The sequence below is a fragment of the Symphalangus syndactylus genome, chromosome 22 (genome assembly GCF_028878055.3).
Source record: "Symphalangus syndactylus isolate Jambi chromosome 22, NHGRI_mSymSyn1-v2.1_pri, whole genome shotgun sequence".
In the NCBI taxonomy this organism is placed as follows: domain Eukaryota; kingdom Metazoa; phylum Chordata; class Mammalia; order Primates; family Hylobatidae; genus Symphalangus; species Symphalangus syndactylus.
The window spans coordinates 31,627,000-31,649,363 of NC_072444.2; positions in this window are offsets into that span (position 1 = coordinate 31,627,000).

The window sequence follows — 22,364 nt, forward strand, 5'->3', positions numbered from 1 at the left end:
TGGGAGTGTCTGGACCAATGGCTGGGCCAGTGGGTGAGCAGGTGGGAAGTCTGCGTGCAAGAGGCCTGGGCATGGGTAGGAGACCTTAGAAGGACCCCTGCTTGCTGCAGATGTGTCCACATTGATGTGAAGCCTCCATGCCCTTGGATATGGTTTGGATGTTTGTCCCCTCCAAATCTAATGTTGAAAGGGCATCCCCAATATCAAAGGTGAGGCCTGGTGGGAGGTGTTTGGGTCATGGGAGTGGATCTCTCATGAATGACTTGGTGCTATCCCTGCAGTAATGAATGAGCTCTCACTCTATTCGTTCTCAAGAGAGCTAGTTGTTTAAAAGAGTCTGACACCACACACCCCCCCTCTTTCCTCCTCTCTTGCTATGTGATGCTGGTTCTCCTTCACCTTGTGCCATAATTGGAAGCCTCCTGAGTCCCTCAGCAGCAGCAGATACTGGCACCATGCTTCTTGTGCAGCCTACAGAATCATAAGCCAAATAAACCTCTTTCCTTTATAACTTCCCTAGCCTTGGGTATTCCGTTATTGCGATGCAGGATAAACTAAGACACCGTTAACTCATATCAGTGCCACAAACGTTAGTGAAGGGCTGAATGGGATGGCCAAGGATGCCTCCAGCAAGAGGGGATGCTCGAGCTTTCCAAGGATGGGACTCCGGAGTCTTGGCTGCATGTCCGGTCATTTCACCACCAAACATATTGGAGGGTCATATTTTATCTTTTGAATTTTCGAGTGTGTGTAAATCATTGGACACGAACCACCGTGTCTTCTCCTTTTAAGCTGGCGCATTCTTCTGTCATGGCTCTGGCTGACTCCCTTCCTCCTGGTCAGTGGGATGCTGTCATTGTCACTGACCAGACACTGCTCATCAGATGCCACAGTGAGGTATGTGATGAAAATGATGGGGTAAAGTTATGTAGTAATAAAAATGAGTCAGTTATACATTGCTTGAAACTCTAATTAAGGATCTTTTAATGAATGTCTCATTTTGATCAATCTTAAAGCATGGATACAAATGAAAAATGTTTTGTGAAAATGCAGTGGAGCACCAGCAATTGTATTTTATTCTCAGTTGAATGAATTTTAATCAGCAATGGTATTAGACTACACACCAAAGATTGCAGACCTTGCTATAACGGAGATGCACTTCATTTATAGGGTCTAGGACCTCATTACCATTAAATTCAGGCAAGCAAAGAAATCAAGAAAAGTATCTCTTAAACAGAAAGCTGAGTCCCAGGGAAGGAAGATTCTGGTTCAAGAAATGTTCAAAGATGGACGGTATAAAGCCGCCTCCCTATCCAGCTTTGTCACTGAAATCGTCCTGATGTGATGCATAGAGCCACCTGCATGGAGAATATGGCAGTGTTTCTGTAAGCTTTCTAAAAGGAAATATAACGTGCAGTAAAGTATACACGCTGTGCATCTTGATGGATGTTTATGAACTGAACACACCTGTATAAAAACCACGAGGACCAGGCTGGAGAGCGCCACCTGTACCCTGGAAGGCCCCCTGTGCTCCCACCTGGCCATTAGCACACCCACCTTCCTGCCACCCTCTGGGTTCTACAATGATCAATTTGTTTTGCCTGTTTTCTCCTTTAAAGATCACCATAAAGTATGTACCCTTTTCTGTCTAACTTTTTAGACATATCTCATCAATCCATATTGCTCTCTGTAACAATAGATGCTTCTTTTCACCATTATATAAACATACTACAATCTATGCATTTATCCTATTGTCAATGGGCAGTTACATTGCTTCCAGCTTGGGGCTGCTATGAACAGTGCTGCTAAGAACGTTCTTTTTCGTGTGTGAATGTAGCTACTCATTTCTGTGACATATATACCGGGGACCCGAGGGTTTGACCTCTTTTCTAAGTGACCTCCCCCATCTCATGGCTTTATATACTCTCTGACAATGATCTGTGATGGTAGAAAGCTCTAGTTCAGAATGGCAAACTGCTGTCTGCAACTGCCCAGTTGGAACTTCTCTATGGATGTCTATCATCTTGACCTAAAATGCAATCAAACCTTGAGTCCCCCCCAACTCATTTCAAGTCTCATTCATGCTCTCCAATCCTTCAGGATATCCTATTGGCTTTATCTTTTTTCCAATCACTCTCACTGCATAACAACTCACCCCCAGTGTATTGCCTTAAAAGGACAACAGCTCTAATGTTCACAGGTTCCATGAGTTAGGAATTCAGACGGCACAGAAGGGACAGCTTTTCTCTGCTCCATGGTATCTGGGACTTCAGCTGGGAAGACTCAAAGCCTGGGGATGTTGTAGTGGCCAGGACTGGGATCACCCAGAGGTATCTTCACGCACATATCTGGAGTCCGGCTAGGATGACTCAAAGAGTAGGACTGGTGTCCCTAGCCCGTCTGTGGTTTTTCTAGGTGACCCGGCCTCTTCACAGCTCAGTGGTCTCAAAGTGGTCACACTTCTTACATGGCTTCACAAGGCTCACAGCTGAGTGTTCCAATGAATGCGGGAGAGGATGCACCATTTTTAGGTCCCAGCCTCATGTGGTACAGCCATACTCGATTACACTTTTGCCATACTGTATCACACAGAGCTGTCATGAGCCTGCCATGTTTAATGGAATGGGAATTAGACTCTGCCTCTGGATGGCGAGGTCACACTATAGAAGAAAGGGACTGTTTATATTGGTGTGTCTCTTTGGAAAATATAATCTGCAGCCTGTCATCTTCAAAATATATCCAGAAACTTATGACTTTGCCCCACCTCCCCCCGGCTCCAGGTACCGTTATATCTCACCTGCATCGTGAAAAGTACTGATATTTCCTCTTACCTGTATTCTGGATGGTAGTGGCTATGCCAATGTTGACAATGATCCCAATAATAGCAGGTAATTGAGATCACCCATGTCAAGCATTTTGAACTGTTTTTTAGTCCTCACAGTAGCTTTAAAGTCAGTGTCCCATTGTACAAGTGAGGAGTCCCAGGAGTTGAGCGGCCCAGCCCAGCCCCCATGGCCCCACCACAGCAGTGCCTGCCCTCCCAACTACTACGTTTCGGAGTGCAGTTTTTGGATCAGAGATATTTTGAATGCAAAGTACAGAGACTCACTGGAACCAGATCAAGTCACAGGGAATTTATTGCAAATGTACTGATCAGCCTCAGACAGCCTGGGTCGTGGTGCAGTTACAAAGAGCTCCAACCCAGTGGCTCTGCACAAGGGTCTATGTCTCCTCACGTGGAATATGCTGTGAGTCTGGCTGACTCATGTCATTCACCTGTGTGTGGGGACCCCGCTTCTGTGGTCCCTACCAGGAATGCAGTCTGATGGAGGCTTCGTTGTCTACAGTGGTCAAGGGAACAGACAGCCAGAGGGCCTCCCAGCAGTAATGAAGAGGTTTGCCTAGTGGTGACACTGCCCATTGGCCAGACCAGTAACACAGCACCACTCAACTGCAAGGGGCATGGGAATAGTCATCCCACCATGTGACTGGCAGGAGATTAAAGCTGAAGGGGGTGAGGGTAGACTCTGGAGTTGGAGAAGCTGATGAGCTTATCCCTTTCTCTGGGTCTCTCTGTCTCTGTCTCTCTTCTTTGTTCTCCATGGTCACTGGCTTCCTGCTGGCTCAGTCCCCAATGTCTTGATCATTCAACTCCATTATTCACTGACCATTCTGAGAGTGCCCCAATTCCAAAATCTACAGAGAAGATGCAGCTTGGCCCAGCTGACCTTTCCTCACTGGCCACTCTCTGACCTGCATATGCACTGCTCTGATCCAGTCTTATCTGGCCAGGGGTGGGGAATCCCCAGGCAGCAGCGAGGAGCTGCCTAAGTAGCAGCCCTGGCAGGAGGTCCCAGGGATTCATATTAGTGGATTCTCACCTCCCTTGGACACTCAGCCGCTCTCTGCCCTGGGGCCAAACAATTGGCTGGGGAGCTGGCAGGGGCAAACAGACAGAAGCCTTTATTTGTAAAGCATTGATAGCTACCCATGGCGGGATTAACCAGAAATGGGTTTGGAGCCAGCTGGGACCTAGAGTGGCCCAACATCTGCAGGGCCTACAAGAAGTGGTCATGAGTTCTGAACAGATTCCCAAGCCCACGCCGCAGCCCTGTGGAAGGCTACCGGGAGCACGGCTTCTCTGTGCATGTCTCTCCCAGACTGATGATCTCATTTTGCTGGGCCCCACGCTGCCAGAACACAGAGTGCTGTTTACAGCCCCTGTGCCCAATCAATCACTTATTCATACAGTTTGAAGATTATAGCTGCTCATTTGCTACTTCCAGTCCAACTTGTCATGGCGCATCTCAGGGGAGACATCCGCACAGCTGTATTAAAGCCATTCAACTCCTTCTCCGTGGCAACAAACTGGGGGGATGGAACCCCACCAGCCATGCTCACGAGCTGGATGTGAGCTCCCACCTAAGCCCACCTGCCCCACGGGAGCAGTGGGCGTGGGGGTCTTCATTAGTGCCCTCATGCCTTCCAGCCAAAGCTCATAATCATGGTTGACAGATTGCAAGCCATTTGTCATCAGTAGGGCAGAAAGGCATGGCTGTTGTTTCTCAGCAAGGCCCTCTCACCTTCCAGGGTGATCAGATTCAATCTAAAGGCTGTTTATTGAGAGCCTGTTAGCGTCAACCTTGAGGTCTACTTGCAAGTTTTATTAATCAGACTTGTTTCCAGCCAACTCCAGCTTGCAGAGGAAGATGGATAGTATCGAGGAGGTGAGCTGCCCGGGAGCAAGCGATCCCTGTATCCTCCTTCTCGGAGAGAGCTAGCTGAGTGTGCAGTTATGAGGAGAGGAAATGGCTGTGGGGGAGTCTCTTCTTCATGCTGCTGTGTGGAACTGCCACCCATTTGCTGCCCATACTGGGAATCTGCAGGGAGATGGGAAAGGGCCCTCCACGCAGTCTCTGCCAGCTCAAGGCAGTGTCGTGGAGCTCTGCGGATAAGAAGCCAGATCCCCATCTCAGCTGGGACTTGTGTGAATCATCCATCCTTTATTACTGGTTGACATGGAGACTGACCTTCCAATTAAAATAACGTGCTGCGGGTTAGGGTCTCAAGTGCACGTCCCTAAAAAACGCACTCTGGACAAAGGGGATGAAAAAAGACGTAAGAGCAGCTTCTCCTGACTTTGTCCCTTTCCCTGCAGCCTCCTCCCATGCACAGGGCAAAGATAAATCTCCTCAGCTGTGGCGTCTCCTCTGTTCTCCCAGGGAGCCCCTGCAGGTGCTAAGCCTTCGAATGCCGCCTGGCTCGAAACCCCATTAGCCAGTCAGTGCTTAAAGCAGATTAAGTAGTGTGACAGGTTTTTTGAGCCTACAGATGGCTCTTGGCATTCATTTCATTCTATTCAGAAAACTTCATTCTTTTAGCAAAAGGTTCCTGGCACCGCTGAAGTTCATGTTCCATTCCGACTCAACCTGGGGCAGACATCGCCAGGAGGTGGCTCTTTGACGTCGACTGTGTCCAATCCGTTATTAATCATGGTAAATCTGGAATAATCTCTACAAACATATTTTGCTTCCTACAAATATATTTGTGCCAACTTTCTCTAATAAATCTTATGTCAGGCTGGCAATTGTCTCTCTTCGCACAGCATCTCCCAGCTGAAATATTTTAACAATATATGAGCAGTACCAAAAATCGCTTGCTGCAGTCACTTTTGTTTTAGGAGAATTGACTACAACAGGGAATAAATTTATTACTTACAGAGGGCTCCATTTGAGGCTGGATATTTTCCCTCCAGTGGATTTTCTAGTTCTAGCTTAAAAATCATGGAAGATTCCATGTTTGTCTTCATGCAAAATGGGCAAGACATTACTCCCTCCAATAAGAAAGGATATAAAATGACCGACTTGGCGTGGTGGCTCGTGCCTGTAATCCCAGCACTTTGGGAGGCCGAGGCGGGTGGATCGCGAGGTCAAGAGATCGAGACAATCCTGGCTAACACCGGTGAAACCCCGTCTCTACTAAAAATACAAAAAAAAAAAAAAATTAGCTGGGCGTGGTGGCACACGCCTGTAGTCCCAGCTACTCGGGAGGCTGAGGCAGGAGAATGGCGTGAACCCAGGATGCAGAGGTTGTGGTGAGCCAAGATTGCACCATTGTACTCCAACCTGGGCAACAAGAGCGAAACTCTGTCTCAAAAAATCCCAACCAACCAAATAACAACAATAGCAAAAATCTCAGGGGGAAAAAAGGAGGCTTTTCTGCTCTGACCCTCTGGCAGGATCAGAAGGTACAGTGTCATTTCAGGCTTTCCTCCTGAAAATGGACTTTCCCTGCTCCGTGCAATCAACCATCACGTTCTCCTCTAAATTTCCTCCCTTTCCACTGTAATGGGGAAATGGTGAGGCTTGAGAAAGGGCCGTCTGGAGGAGAAGAAAACAGGACTTTGACAATGTGATCTAGGTACAAAAAGGAATAGTTAGGGGCATTTCCAAAAGCTCTTTTGCCTGGGAATTGAAAAGATACAACTAAGACCTTGCTTTTCCCTGGATTATTTTCTCTGAACTGCCCAATGCAATATGTATTACAGTAGAATGTATACTTTTAAGCAGTAAAAGGGGGAACTGGCATGGCTGTGAGAGCAGGACATTCAGAGGAAAAGTGGAATTAGGGGACCCTTTCACATCAGGCATGGGCCGGGAGTGGGGAGGAGGGCGTAGACTAACAAGAGGCTGAAATCCACAGGGACTTCCGCAGCAGCCGGCAGTTGTCTTGCAGGCTATGGGAAGTACTTACCAGTCATTAGTGATCATTCACACATTCCTGGACAGGAAACCTCTCAGTGGGTGGTGAAGGAAGCTTGGTTGTTTTGTCGTGTGGTGTGAGGATTGTGCAGCTGGAGGGTGTTGAAGGTGGGGTAATGTTCTCTTTTCCATATATTCTCCTGCAGGTGAAAATATCTGAGCCACCCGAATGAGCGTCTACTATGAGTCACACACTTGGAAATTTAAAAAATAATAATAAAGATCAGCCAGAGCCATGAGTTTCTGGATTCACTCTGAGCCTCTCACGAGCATGGGAGTCACCAGTTCTGTAGACGCCAGTCTCGTCACTGAGACAATTCAGGTGACATCTGTGCCTACAATCAGTCCTTGGCAAAAGTTCAGCCACACCAGAAAAATCAGCCGATTAAACTGTGCCTGTCTCTGTACAGGACTATTTCATGTAGAAGTGCTTTTTTTACAGCAGTTGCTTTTCTGAAAAGTTAGATATAAGCCAGGTTGCCTGAGGGAGATGTGCTCTTTGAAATAATCCTTCCATCAGGTGAGTAATTGCCCCTTTATTTACCCGCTTGTTAAGTCCAGACTTTCCTATGTTGTCATGACTTTGTTCAGAGATAGCTATGCCTTCTGCACACCTGCATGCTGCAGGCTTATATTTAAGAACCAGGGGATGGCCACGAAAGGTGTCAATTTGTATCCAAAGTGCAGCTACTGCCGCTTTCACGGGGAGGTGGGAGGAGCGAGTCAATGCATCACGGCCATGATCTGATGAGGCGAGGGCCGTGAATGACTCGTGGGGCCCTTGGACCTACCCAGACGTCCAGCCAAGATGATGCCCACATGAGGAGGCAAGTGAGAGGCCAGGGAATGACTCGGAAAAGACTGGAGAGGTCCAGACCGGAGACCCTGGGGTCAAACCAAGGCAAGGAGCTGAGGAAGAGTCTCTTGTGCACAGTTGAAGGCAGACTGTCAGGAAGCAGTCCCCTGGCTGGTTCCTCTGGAAGGCTTGGCTCCCTCGCTCTGAGGGAGGACATGGAAGCTTTTGGCTCAGAAGCCAGATAATAGTACCTAATGGCACCCTAGTGACACTGATGCTCAGTGAAGGAGAGTGCTAGACAGTGAGGAACCGGCAGCCCACAGAAGAGGCTGGAGAGAAGGCTGGAGCACCCAGGGAAGTGAGTCTGAGGCAGAAGTGGCCCTTCATTGACTAAATCAAGGTCCTAAAATCTCAGGGAAAAGACATGGGAAAGATCTCCCCTTTTACTTGTCTACTAAGGCCATATGAAAAGCTAGGCTTTGAAGAAAAGGCTTGCTGTAGGGTGGCTCCTGCAAGCCCTTTGGAATTCCGGACTTTGGGTTTGTCTTTGTGGTCAGATCTCAGCCTGAGGCCCTGCTGTCCTCCTTCCCTCTGGGCCTCTGTGTTGTCTGAAGCTCTGAGGCTCGAAAGTAGAGGTGAGGAAGAGAAGAGCCAGAACCCCCAAGGACACAGAGGCTCTGGGAGACTGGTGGGGAGATGCATGGCAGAGCACACACATGTGTGGGCACTAAGTGTGGAGGGGCAGTGGGAGTGGCCTGCCCTGGAGCAGCAATGAGACAGGCCTTGCCTATAGAGAATTTAGAAACAGTAATGACAGCAGCTCACAGTCCATCTCCTTTCTCTCACTAACATGTGTTGGCAATTCTACACAAGGTCAGTGATAAAACATCCCATGCTGCTGGGAGATGCTCCTTCCGGCCCCTGGGTTTGCCCCTAGGTCCAGGGACATCAAATTCAGGGCACTCATGCCTTCATTTGCCCAACATTTTCCATGGCAGAAAATGCAACTGATCTGACTTGGCTCTGTGTCCCCACTCAAATCTCACCTTGAATTGTAATAATCCCCACGTGTCATGGGAGGGACCCAGTGGGAGGTAATTGAAGGATGGGGGTGAATTTTTCCCATGTTGTTCTTGTGATAGTGAATAAATCTCATGAGATCTGATGGCTTCATAAAGGGAGGTTCCAGTGCACATGCTCCCTTGCCTCCCGCGATGTAAGAAGTGACTGCTCCTCATTCGCCTTCCGCCATGATTGTGAGGCCACCCCAGCCATGTGGAACTGTGAGTCCATTAAACCTCTTTATATAAATAAATTGCCCAGTCTTTGGTATGTCTTTATTAGCAGCGTGAGAACGGACTAATACAGCAATTGATTATGGACTTCAAAATCCCCCTAAACACAGCATTCCTGGTGGCCACTCCTGTGTGGAGTCATACTTGGACCTTAGTAAGAAAGCCCAGCTCCCCATCCCCATGTGGTCACTCAGGGCTATGCCCCCAAGTTTCAGATCATGCCTGGGATACTATCTGATCCCCATCCTTGCTCCCTACTACTATACAGCAATGTTTTCTGTGCATGAAAATTCTCTGCCTGTGGATCTCTAAAGATTTCATCCACACGTCAGCCTGTGCTGTGTGGGTTGGGTTCCAATGCAGATTAATGGCCTATGGTTGCCGGCATGATTATTTCTAATAGGCCGATTTGAGAAATAAGCTATTAATTGCTGTCACATACTGGGCTAACATCATCTCACTGCAGCAGGGAACCCAGCATCTGCTGCTCCTGTGGAAAGGCTCAACCCCAGGCTGCTTTTTCACAGGTTCCTTGACAGTTTCAACAAAGGGTTGTGTGCACAGCCAGGGAAGAGGGCCGTGGGCTTGCCCTGCCTTTGGCATCCCCCCCCTCCATTTTTGTCATTGCCCTGTTTATTTCCCTTCAAATCATTCTAGAGACACAGTCTAGCTTTCCAAGAAGGGCAAGGGTAGTCAGAGAGACTTGGACTTAAACTCTGGCTCATCTCCCTTATCAGCTAGATCTTCTGCGTGTTATCGCTTTCTGGCTGCCTCAGTTTCCTATCTGTGAAATGAGGCTATTAGTACCTCTCTTCTAGGAGCTGTTGAAAGATGTGTGTAGGACATATTCTAGGCACTCAATAAATATGTCCTTCCTCTGGTTTTCTCTCCTACACCGTTCCTGAGCACATTTTATCCATCTTTATAAGGGTGTGTGCTTTCTCTCCTCTACCCAGATGACAATGTGGTTTGGCTCCCAGACAGTGGGCTCATGCATGAGAATCATGGCCTCTTCTTAGCCACCCTTTCCTTCCTCATTTTCCTCTTTACTAAGATGCCCATTAAGTGCTTCTTTGTCCTTGGAAAATGTGTCAAAGTTCCAGACAGACAGGGATACAATTTTTGGGATCTAAAATCAGAGACTCTGTTCACTATGAATTGTGGGGTCACTGGACAGGGTTGGTCACCCATAAGAACCAGGGTCAAGAGTCCAGCTGAGCAGGGGAGCCAGAGAGACACCCAAAGTCAATGGTAGAGAAGCAAGGGACAGAACATATGGGCATGGGCTAAAGTGATAGGAAAAGAGGAGGACAGATTGGGCTGGGATACAAGGCAGGACTGGGGCCTGTGAAATCTGAAAATCAATTAGGTCTCCCTGATCCCACAGAAGAGGCTGTCCTTTCTCTTTTCTATTCCTTACTGCTTTACATAAGAGCTAATAATACTAGAATTGGTTCATCTATCTATCCATCCATTCATCATCCAGCTATCAATCTATTCATTTATCTATCTATCCATTCATCCACTACCCATCCACCATTTATCCACCATCCATCCATCCACTCCTCCATTCATCCATCCACTCATTTATCCATCCATCCATCCATCCATCCATCCATCCATCTTTCCATCCACATCCATCCACCATCCATCCATCCACCCTTCCATACACTCATCCATCCATCCATTCATTAATTGATTCATTCATCCATCTATCCACCTATCTATCCAATCACTCATTCATTCCTCCATTCATCCATCCATCCATCTGTAGGGAAAGTAAAATAATTTGTTCTTCCATCCTCCAAGATTTTTAGTTGGGATGGACCCCTGTAACAAAAAAGAACAGATTATAAAGGACAAACAAACAGAAATTTATTAACATGTATATTTCATGTATACATGGGAGACACCTAGGGAGTGAGTAGTTCTCTAAGAGATGGCTTTGAATTCCAGCTTATATAGCATTTTCAACAAAGAACAGTAACATTTTAGAGAAGAGACGAAACAAAAGAAAAATACCTTGAGTCTCTAGAGGCAGCAACTTGTGGAAAGGCAAATAAATGACAGATAAATGTTAGTTACCAAGGCTTGTTAATGTAGATTCTTCTGGTACATCTTTAGGTCAAAGGGCCTGCCAGTGTCTCCTTGTACTTTTGTTCAGTCCAGTGTACCTTTTTTCTCCTCGGCAGAGAGGAGAGATGAATAAAATGCATCCTTCATTGCTCCTTTGTAAATATGTCCTGCTTTTACACAAATAGAGGGAGGTCAGGGAGCTTTCCTGTATTTGCTTCTTCCCAATTGGGTAGTTGGGTTCAATTCAACAATTCTTCATATTTTGGGGTGGCATATTTTATCTATTCATATATCCTTCAACTATTTGGCCATCCATCCATTCCTTCATCCATGCATCCATTCATCCATCCACCCATCCATTCACCATTCATCCATGTATCCATCCATCCATCCATCCATCCATCCATCCATCCATCCATCAATCCATTCATCCATCCATGAATCCACCCATCCATCCACCATTCATCCATGTATCCATCCATCCATCCGTCCATCCACCCATCCATCCATCCATCCATCAATCCATTCATCCATCCATCCATGAATCCACCCATCCATCCACCATTCATCCATGTATCCATCCATGCATCCATCCATCCATTCATCCATCCATTCATCCATTCTTCCATCCATCCATCATCCATTCAACCATCCATCCATTCATCCATCCATCCATGCATTCACCCATCCATCCACCATTCATCCATGTATCATCCATCCATCCATCCATCCATGCATTCTTATTATGGTCCCACTTTGCTTGTCCCAAGCAAAGATGCAGGAATGAATACAGCATCCTCCATTCCTCATCCTTGGAGGGAAACACAATTGCCAACAAACAACCAACAATGATAAGTGCTTTGAGCTTATAGAAGAGAAAACAATCAATTTCTCCTTGAGGACCAGAGGGTAACCTTCAGAGTTGAGCCTTGGAGGACCTATGGAAGCTGATTGAGAAGAGAAACAAGGGTGAGAAACTTGGACAGGGCAAACCAGTGTCCTGATGGCCTGGGCAGTCTACAACGCAGTTGGGATCTGTGGGAAGAGCCCTGTACTGAGGTGGGAGCACCGGTGGGGCCAGGCAAGGAAAAATGTGGCACACAAGGCCGGGTCAGCCTACAGCCCCTCCAGCTTGTGAGCAAGGGGAGCGGCAAGGCCCAATTCAAAGGTCAGAAAGAGGAGCCCAGGAAGAGGAGGCAGGGCCAGATGCCAGGATGATCCCTACTGTACCACCCCATAGAGGTTGGCACACTGCTAGGTGGACCTGGAGAAAACAGGAACATATGAAGGAGTGTACTCATTTGACTCTGTGCCCACAGGCCTCAGCACACTGCTCATGAAGGAGTTGTGCCGTGAGGGGCTCCCTGAGTCACTCTGGCTTGGCAGCAGGACAGTCTCTCATGAAGCTGGCTGTACAGAGGAAAGATTTTAGTCTCTGCAGTGACGACATTTCAGCAGCCCAGTAAACAACACAGCCTGAGCATCCTCTTATGTCAAAGGCTGTGCTGGGTGCTATAGGACAGGTCTGCGGGAACACAATGTCCACTGGGGACTTAAAGGAGCTCACGGCTCAGGTGGCAGATGCAGCAGGTGCCTTTGGGAGAACAACTGAAGCAATCATGGCAGCTGGTGTGCCCTGAGCTGCTGCATCACTTCCCATGGGTACCTAGGAGGTCCCCACAAGACAGTTGCTACAGTAAAGCCCCTTTACAGAGGTGATCAGGAGGCACAGAGAGACTAAGTCACCTTCCAGAGATCACACAGCTGGCAAGAGTCACAGCTGGAATCCAGAGGGCAGGTCCAGAATTCACCTCACACCTGCTGTGGTATTCTGACCCCGAGACTCCCATAACTGAAACAGATCAACCTTAGCTGCTGGCTGCTGCCTAATTGGCTGAGCCTGCAGCATGGATGGCGCATATGCCTGTCACGGACAGCTGGCCCCTCTGTCCTTCCCTTCCCCGTCTTGGACACATGCCCACTCTAAGCAGAAAACACAATTTACGTGGATTGGATGCTCAGCAGCAGATTTTCTGGCTTATCTGAGAAACTGAGTAGCAGAAGGAGGAAGGAAGGGGGTGCTCGGGTGAGTCCAGCATGACTGGGTGGCAGTAGTCCTCCTCGATGGGGCCTGGGATGGGGGCATAGCAGCTGCACTGCCGAGCCCAGCCGCTTCTCCCGGCCTCATGCGGTGCCCTAGCACAGCAGCAGGGAGTTGTTATTGATTCTAACCAGCCATTTGTTATCAGAAAATGAAGGTGCTGGCATTTGGCAAGATGCACACTAGGTGTTTAATCAATCTGGAACCGACACAAACACATTCTTGGCTCGGGAAAGCTCTTAGGCAGGGTTCCTCCTTGTTACCCTCTTCTCCCAGGCAAAGGTGTTGCTGAGAAGCTTGCAGTCCCCAGATGCTCTCAGGTAAGCCTGGGTAACATTCAGGCTGAAAGTGGCCTCAGAGGTGCTAAAGGCTGATGGCCAGAGTACAAGCCTGGGAGAATTGTCCTGGAAGGGGTCTGGGGGGCCTCCACATGGCAGAGTCCTCTTAGCAAATGAGGCTGATGTCTGGGGTGAGATGGGAGAGTTGTCTGAGTGCTCTTCATGCTATATAAAGAAAGGCATAGCAGGGTTCCTGCCCCCCGAGTGCAGTGCATGAACCTTGTTAGGGACCTTCCTCTGGCCCCAATGCTGACGATGGTCATCATGGCCTGGGGATCCCTTTCATTTCCTTTCCCAACCTCTGGCTGCACTCTTCCATCTCCCACGGGGTCCTGCAGGTACAAAATGTGTTCTGTTGTCAAAGAGCGTTTGCCACACTTTGTGTTGTATAATCCTACCCCACCCAAACCTGCTCTGTGTACAACAGAAACCAGCCCTCCAGCCCCACTTTAGTCATTCTCTGTAGACAATTTCTCTTCATTTACAGAAAAAAAAAATGAGGTCATCAGACGGCAGTGGCTCATCTCTTGGATAGCAGGAGCCCATCAGCAGAGCCCAAGTGTGGTGGGCAGAAGGTCCCCAAGATTCCCCCTGCTGGTGAGCACACCCTGTGCAGTCTCAGGACCAGGACTGGGATGGATTCTACTCCCCTGATTAGGGAATGTGGTATGGCACAGCTGGCCTTAAGAAAGGGAGATGATTTTGGCAGGCCTGATCTAATCAGGTGAGCCCTGAAAAGGAATGGGGTTATTCCCAGCATAAGAGAGTCAGGGCATGAGAGGAATATGATGTGGAAGGAGATTCTCCATTGCTGGCTTTGAAGATGGAGGGGCTGCATGCAGGGGCTGGTTCTCTAAGAACTGAGAGCAACAGTCAGCCAGGAGATGGGGACCTCAGTCCTACACACCCAAGGAACTAGATTCTGCCAACAGCCTGAGTGATTTTGGAAGTGAACTATTCCCCAGAGCTTCTTCTGACCACAGCTGACCAGTACCATCGGTATGAGGCCCTGAGCAGAGATCCCAGCCACATCTGACCTAAAGAGCTGTGAGCTGGTCAACTGGCATTGTTTTTAGCCACTAAGTTGTGATAATTTGTTATGCAGCAGTGGGTGACAGATACATGGAGACAGTGCCTGTACATTGAGAGTGAGCCCTCTGCTGGCCCACTGTGACTTTGGCACATGGGATGGAAGAAGTGGAGCTGGTGCCCAGCACTCAGGGTTAGTGGAGCCACTCCCAGCCTGTACATGTCCAAAACTGGAGCCAAAGGATTGAAAAAACTCTGCATGCTCCCAATAAGGGCATCCCTTGTACAGCTCTGCATCTCCACCCCAGACCTTTGCACATACCAGGCAAGTCCCAGTTTCAACCACTGGCTTTCAGGCTGTCATACCAGTCTCACTGCCCCCTTCACTTCATGCCAGTCACTACCAGGAGCTCAGGACTCCCTGCTACCCCCGGCCCACATCTCCCACCCCTCCCCAGTGCCCAGGACTGTCTAACAGGCCATTGAAGCCCATGACCAGTCATCAGCCAGATCCAGAATCCTCCCTTTTTCTCTGAACCAAGACTTCCCTTCACGTTTGTTAGAATGGATCTAAGCTGTCTGCTGAGGACTCTCCTCATGAGGGGCTGCCCTCCCTCTTAGAGCCTCACCCCGAAACCTGAAGATAGCTCTGTGTCTTCCTGCTCCTCATTCCCCATGCCAACCATTCTCTCTCCCTTCTTCCTGGAAAATTCCAAGTCAGCCAACTTTCTTGAGCCCCTCCCATCCCTCTATCCTGCAGTCGTGACCTGAACCTGGGAGTAGAGCAGAGCCCCTGGTCCTGGCTTCCCATCACTCTCCCCAATGTGACTTTTGCCATACTTGTTAGTGACTATGCTGGGTTTGGAGTGGATTCTTTGTAGTGGCTTCTCCTAGATGCTCTGTCTGTAAGATTTGACTCCCTGCTTTCCCGACCCTTCCATGCTGCCCTCTTCCTTATAGTCCTCACCTTCCCCTACAGCCATTCTTGGCCTTTGCTTTCCTCCTTAAAACCATTCTTGGCTGAGCACTGGCTTCCTACTTTCCTGAGGATACAGGAGCAAGCCGGAGAGTTTCCACAATCTCCCCCACCTTGCTTACCATCTTCCTGCACAGAATCCACAGTAAGCCCCTCCTGTTCTGTGAAGGGTTGCTGAGTGCTGAGCCATGGCCACCCAGCGCCTGCACTGGGCCTGCCCTCCTGTGCACTGGGTCGCACCTTCTCTCCTGCTCGAGGACATTGCATAGCAAATCTCCCCACTCCATCAGGCAGCCTCATGTGTCCCATGTCCTGGGCTATTCCTGTTAGTGTACAAATATGCTGTTATGGCTCCCTTCTTACACAGAACGAATCTCCTAAACAAAATGCCCTTCATGCTCCTGACCCTGGCTCTCCTTCTCAGGCAGTGACTTCCTTTAAGAGTTGTGCACACTTGTTCTCAATAGTCTGTCTTCTCCAAGTTTTCCCTGAACTCACTTTGGCCAGGTTTGCTTCAGCTGCTCCCTAGAATTGCTTCCTTAGGGTCAACAATCACCAGCATTGTGCTGAACCCAGTGAGACATGGGAGAGGAAATTTTAGGTATTGACTTGACTGTATCACAGGGTGCCCAGACATTCATCTAAACATTATTTCTGGGTATGTCCGTGGGAGTGTTTCTGAATGATTTTAGCCTTTGAATTTGTGGCTGAGTAAAGCAGGGCTTCCTCCCCAACGTGGCAGGCATCATCCAATCCATTGAGGGTCTGAGTAGAGCAGAAAGGTGAGAGGAAGCAGAATTCTCTCTGCCTGCTTGCTTGAGCTGGGACCTTGGTCTACTGCCTTTGAACTGGGACTTACACCACTGATTCCTTTGGTTCTCAGGTCTTCGGACTTGGACGTCAGCATACCAGCTTTCCAGGGTCTTCAGTGTTCTGGTACCAGATTGTGGGACTTCTCAGCCTTCATAATTGTGTGAGTTAATTCCTGTGAGTAAATCTCTCTCTCCATCCAGCCATCCATACATATAATATGTGTATTTATTTATTTCTCAAGCTTGTCCTGTTTCTCTGGAGAGCCCGGACCAATGTCAATGTTGAGCCTTCAGTCTTCATCATTTTTCATTGATCAGGGCAGCAGAGTTTGACACAGAAGAGCTTTTCCTTCTGAAAACACTTTTTTTTTTTTTTGAGACAAAGTCTCACTCCTGTCACCCAGGATGGAGTGCAGTGGCATGACCATGGCTCACTGCAGCCTTGACTTCCTGGGTTGAGGTGATCCTCCCACCTTAGCCTCCCAAGTAGCTGAGAGTATGGGTCCATGCCTGGCTAATTTTTGTATTTTTAGTAGACATGGAGTCTCACTATGGTTGTCAAGGCTGGTCTTGAACTCCTGGGCTCAAGCAATCTGCCTGCCTTGGCCTCCCAAAGTGCTGGCATTACAGGCATGAGCCACCATGCCAAGCCCTGAAAATTTTTTTTAACTTGGTTTTCAGAATCAGTCTTCTCCTGCTATTTTGCTACCTCTGACCTTTCCCCCACTACCCCTCTTAGGACCCTCCTGGTGCGGTTATCTCTCTTACCTTGCCCCAGCTTTCTGCTTAGGACCCATTCCCACCTGACTTTTCCCCACCTTTTCCCCCAGTGACCTCCTCTCCTGGCTCCTCCCTGTCCACATGACCTCTTGTCATGGCGGGCGCCAAGGCTCAGGCTTGCAACCTTCCCTTTCTGCTCATTCTCACTCTTCAGTGCCATCACTGACTTTAAATGGCATCTATAAGCCAATGTCTTCCACAGCCATGGCTCTGGATGGACTTCTCCTGACCCTAGAGCTTCCATCTGATCCCTTCCTCCTCAGGTCCATGTGAATGCCTGGCAGCCGCCTTTAACCTGAGCCTGACACATCTCATGCTGAGCCCTGACCTGCATCCCCGCCTGTAGGGCACCATTCCCTTTTACTCCATTGTGTATGCTTTGGTTCCATTCTGTCCTTCTGGGGGCTCAACCATGGACTTCTTCCAAGGCAGCCCGCCCTGCTGGACATGCCCTCCTTCTGATGTAGGTTCCTTCCGGGTCTTCTTTGACTTGCTGTCTCCTTTGCAGGCTGGTCTTGCTGTTGCCAGAATTAAACACAGGAGCCCCTTTTAGTTCCCTTTAGGCCCTCTGGGCTGCTCACCCTCTACTCTGTCCTTAAACAATCTCATTCGTGCCCATACTTTCCACCCACACAACACCCCACCCCTTCCTCTGGACTGTGGGTTTTCTACCCAACTCGTTCCTTGCAGGGCCTCCTTGGGTGTTGCCAAGTGACCTCAACCTCAGTTCAGTGCGTCCAGATCCAAACTCTTGGTGCTCCCTTCCATCTGTCCTTTCCAGGCCCCTTCCCCTCCACCTCTCCCACCTTTTCCCCAGTCCCCCTGTTCTGGCAACAGTGATTTCCTTTCCAGGCCCCGTCCCTGCTGCCTCTCCCTTCTGTAGGGCCAGGGCAGTCTCGATTCTCTGGGACTGTATCCCTATTTCCTCCCTCCTTGGTCTAATTAATGCTAATTCATCTGCTGGCTCACACTCCTTCTGGCCCTTCTTCAAGGGGGTTCTTCTGTTGGCTTTTGCTGGGGCTGCTGTAACAAAGTCCCACAGACCCACAGACCCAGTGGCTCGAGCAAGAGAAATGTCTTGTCACACGGCTCTGGGGGTTTGGAGTCCGAGATCAAGCTGCCCACAGGGTTGGTTCCTCCCGAGGCTGCAAGGGAGAACCTGGTCCAGGCCCCTTTCCAGCTTCTAATGCTTTGGCCATAAGCTTTGACAGTCTTTGACCTTCAGACGCGTCACCCTGATCTCTACCTTCGTCTTCACATGGCGTCCTCCCTTTGTGTGTGTCTGTGTCCACATTCTCTCCTTTTGTAAGGACACCAGTCATATTGCATTAGAGGTTCACCTGCTCCAGTACGAACTCAGCTTATCTCAATCTACTTACAAGGATTCTATTTCCCAGTAACATCCGATGCTGAGGCACTGTGGGTTAGGACTCCCACATATGAATTTGGGGATGGGACACACTTCACCCCGTAGCTGGGGTGATCCCTGACTGCCCATCTGGGCTGAAGCTCTTGAAAGGGGCACCCCCCAGCACCATCACAGGGCAAGCATAGCTGCCGGCATTGTCGCATCATATGTCAGTTTCTGCTGATTTTTCTCTTTTTGTCTTTCCCTTAATTCTCTCTTTCTTTCTCTTTTCCAACTAGAGCTATGTCTGTCCTTGTTTTATATTATATCCCTGTCATATGAGAATAGCTCACTAAAGTTTTTTTTAAATAAAAGTAATCTTTTAGAGCTCCAATTTCATGTCTTTACTCTTGTCCCTGTAAGTCTATGTATTTTTATATATTAAACCATTTGTCAACCCTTTGGGTTTGGGGATATATAAATACTGAGATTTTCCTACATAGTTCTAGAATAGCACAGGGGAGCTAGTCACAAATACAACAACTAATAATAATGAATAATAATTTCTGTAGGAAACTGCAAGACCAAGAAGTCCCTTTCTTGTCCAGTTTCCTAATATGTCCTGTGGACCTACATGGAATTTGTGGAAATCAAAGATGCCTGAGCTGCAGACCTCTGCTTCTCCCATACAAGGAACCCCCTAGCCCCCAGAACCCTTGCCCCACAGGAGACAGGCCAGCTCCTTTAAAAGCAGCCATCTGCATTTGCTGCACAGAGATCTGGCAATCAAGTCCTGTGCACAGTCAGTGGTCAGCACTTAGAAGTAGAATTGTTTCAATCTCCATGGTAATTTCCATTCATCAAGGCACAAAATAAAGTCTTGAGATGAAAGTGACAATAAAAACTCTGGTTAGAGGGTCAATGGTGATGACGGCTGATGTTGAGTGCTGCCCTGTGTGCTTTATACCATTGTCTAATAAAACCCTACCATGCTGGTTCTCGAAATACCGTACTTTCACAGATGAGGAAGCCCAGGTGTGGCTAAGTCGAATTACCTGCATGGCTGCTGCAGTCAGTGGCTGAGTGGGTACTGGCACCCCGCTTATATTCTAAGTAGACTTCAGTATATTGCTGATGATGTGGTCTCTTTTATCATTTGTCCTTGAGATTCCATCTGGATTTCTCAGCAAACCATCTTCTCTCCAGCATCCTTTACTGGGAGGTGATCAACCCAACCACCAAAGGGTTAATTAATTCTACAACTATTCATTGGGCTCTTATCCTGCCCCAAGTACTGTTCTTGGCACTGGGAAACAACAGTGGATAAACCGAAGTCCCTGTTTTCACAGTTTGAATTCTAGCAGAAGAGGCAAACAACCAACAAAATAAAGAAGCAAGATACACAGGAGTAAATGACCTGGAGGAGGTGTGACAGGGACAGGGAGAGGAGGCGTTGCCTGGTAGGAGGAGTGATTTCCTGTGGGGTGGTCGAGGAAGGCCTTGCCAAGCCAAAGTTTGCAGTGGCTGCAGATGGAAGTGCCGGTCTCAGGGCGAAGAGGCTTCCCTGCAGAGTGAGCAGCAAGTGCAAAGGCCCCGAGGTGGGAATGTGTCTGGCAGTTTTGCGTTATAGCAAGGAGGCTAAAGTGTGTGGGGAAAGTAGTGGGAGGTCAGAGGAGTAACAGGGAGTAGGGCAAGTGGCCTCACAGGTCACTTAAGACTTTGGTTTTTGCTGGGTGTGATGAGAAGCTTCTGGAAGGTTTTGCCAGAGAGGTAGTAGGCCCATCCTCATGTTTGTCCTCCTCTGCCCTACAAAGCGCTTTACCTGGGCCTCTCTTCCAGCACTTCCCACTTACCACTTGTGAATTATTTATGCTTGTCTAATATCTCCCCTTGGAGTGTGTGAGCTCCAGGAAGAGAGATTTATGTCTGATTCATTTTGTATACCCAGCCATGCCCAAGGTGGTGCTGCTGCATGGCCGTGGCTCACGGCAGGCTGTGGAATGCAGTCATGATAGCACCAAGGAGGAAGCTTCCATGTGCACTTCCCATCTTCCAGCTTTTCTGTTTGGTTGCTTTCTTGGGCAGCCAGGAGATGAGTGGCCTATAGTTACTGAGGAGCAGAGGATAAAAAAAAAATACTGATATCGGCTGCGGGCAGTGCCTCATGCCTGTAATCCCAGCACTTTGGGAGGCCAAGGTGGGTGGATTACCTGAGGTCAGGAGTTCGAGACCATCCTGGTCAACATGGCGAACTCCCATTTGTAAAAATACAAAAATTAGCCAGGCATGGTGGTGCGCACCTGTAATCCCAGCTACTTGGGAGGCTGAGGCAGGAGAATCACTTGAACCCAGGAGGCGGAGGTTGCAGTGAGCAGAGATCGTGCCATCGCACTCCAGCCTGGGCAACAGAGTGATACTCTGTCTCAAAACACAAAACAAAACAACATCAAAAAAACTTATATCGGCCGGGCACAGTGGCTCACACCTGTAATCCCAGCACCTTGGGAGGCCGAGGCGGGTGGATCACAAGGTCAGGAAATCGAGACCATTCTGGCTAACAGGGTGAAACCCTGTCTCTAACAAAAATACAAAAAATTAGCCAGGCGTGGTGGCGGGCACCTGTAGTCCCAGCTACTCAGGAGGCTAAGCAAGGAGAATGGCATGAACCCGGGAGGTGGAGCTTGCAGTGAGCCAAGATGGTGCCACTGCACTCCAGCCTGGGCGACAGAGCGAGACTTGGTCTCAAAAAAAAAAAAAAAAAACCACTTATGTCATGCCACAGTCCCCAAGGGGGCTGGCTGTTCTTTTCCTCTAAAGAGGAATTGTATCCACTCCCCCAAGACAGAAACCAGGACAGCAGTGACCAGCAGCTATTGGAGATCTGCTGCCTTCTGGAGGGAGGCATTGCTCGCTGCTCTTTAAGGTTTAGCTTGCTTTGAGAAGGCTTCTGAACTGGCTGGATCCCAAGTGGCAGGGTTTGTGGCGTGACCTGGGAGGCCTAGCATAGCAGCATGCCCGTGATTTAGCAGGGTCTAAAAGAAACTGAGTTGGATAATGAAAGAATTGGCTATGCTCTTAAAAGAAATTCAAATCTGCTTTCATGAACAAATAAACCAACACACACACACATGCACATGCGTGCATCTTGACCTAATTTCATGGGGAAATTATGCCAGAGAAAGAAGTTGGGGAAAAAAGGAAGGAAGATCTGCATACAGGAAAATTCTACTTTAGAATTTTCCAGAACACTAGGTGGAACATTAAAGGTGAATTGGCCAACAGTACCTTGTAGGTTGATGGAAACTGGGTACCTCTCAGTGCATCTTTGATCCTTTTCGTTAAAGCTGATTAAAATATAAATTGGCTGTCTCCTCTTAACAGGGTTTTTTTGGACATTCACTTAATGCTTGAGTGGGGAAAATTAGGTCCTTCAGTCTGTGTTGGAATTAATCTCTTAATTGTATCCTTCCGATGATCCTCTTGCTTGTCTGTTGGAACAGTTTCTTGGGACACATGCTTTCACGGAAGAGGAAGCCACAGGAGGTGGGAGGGCAGGCTGTGCCAGGCGGCAGGGCAGGGCTCCGATAACCAGGGCATGATGGAAGCTTCCAAGAGGACAGTGAGGCCAACATCTGTGCAGAGTGGGAACTGGCAGGGACCAGGCAGCAAAGGTTTCATTAAAGATGCTTGTTCTCGTATGTTAAGCGGGCTGCGTTTGTTAGTTTGGGGAGCTTGAAACTCCTGTTCAGCCGAGAGGAAGCCAAGGAACACTCATGCTCGCTCCCTGGGAAGGACATGGCAGAGAGGAACAGAGATGTCCAAACTGGGCCCGATGCAGGAGCGCCCTGGGCAGAGCCTCCGCGTCTGCCTCTGGGCTGCCAGGAGGACTGTGGACAGCATCAGAAAGGGAGCGGGAGAAATGGGGCTCCTCATGAGGTGGGGTAGAGGAGAGGCAAGGTGGGCAAGCAGGTGAGGTTCGAGGCCCGGCACTCAGCCCGGCTTTTCATCAATGCAAAATGATATTTCCAGGGTCACCCCATGGTGGACACAGT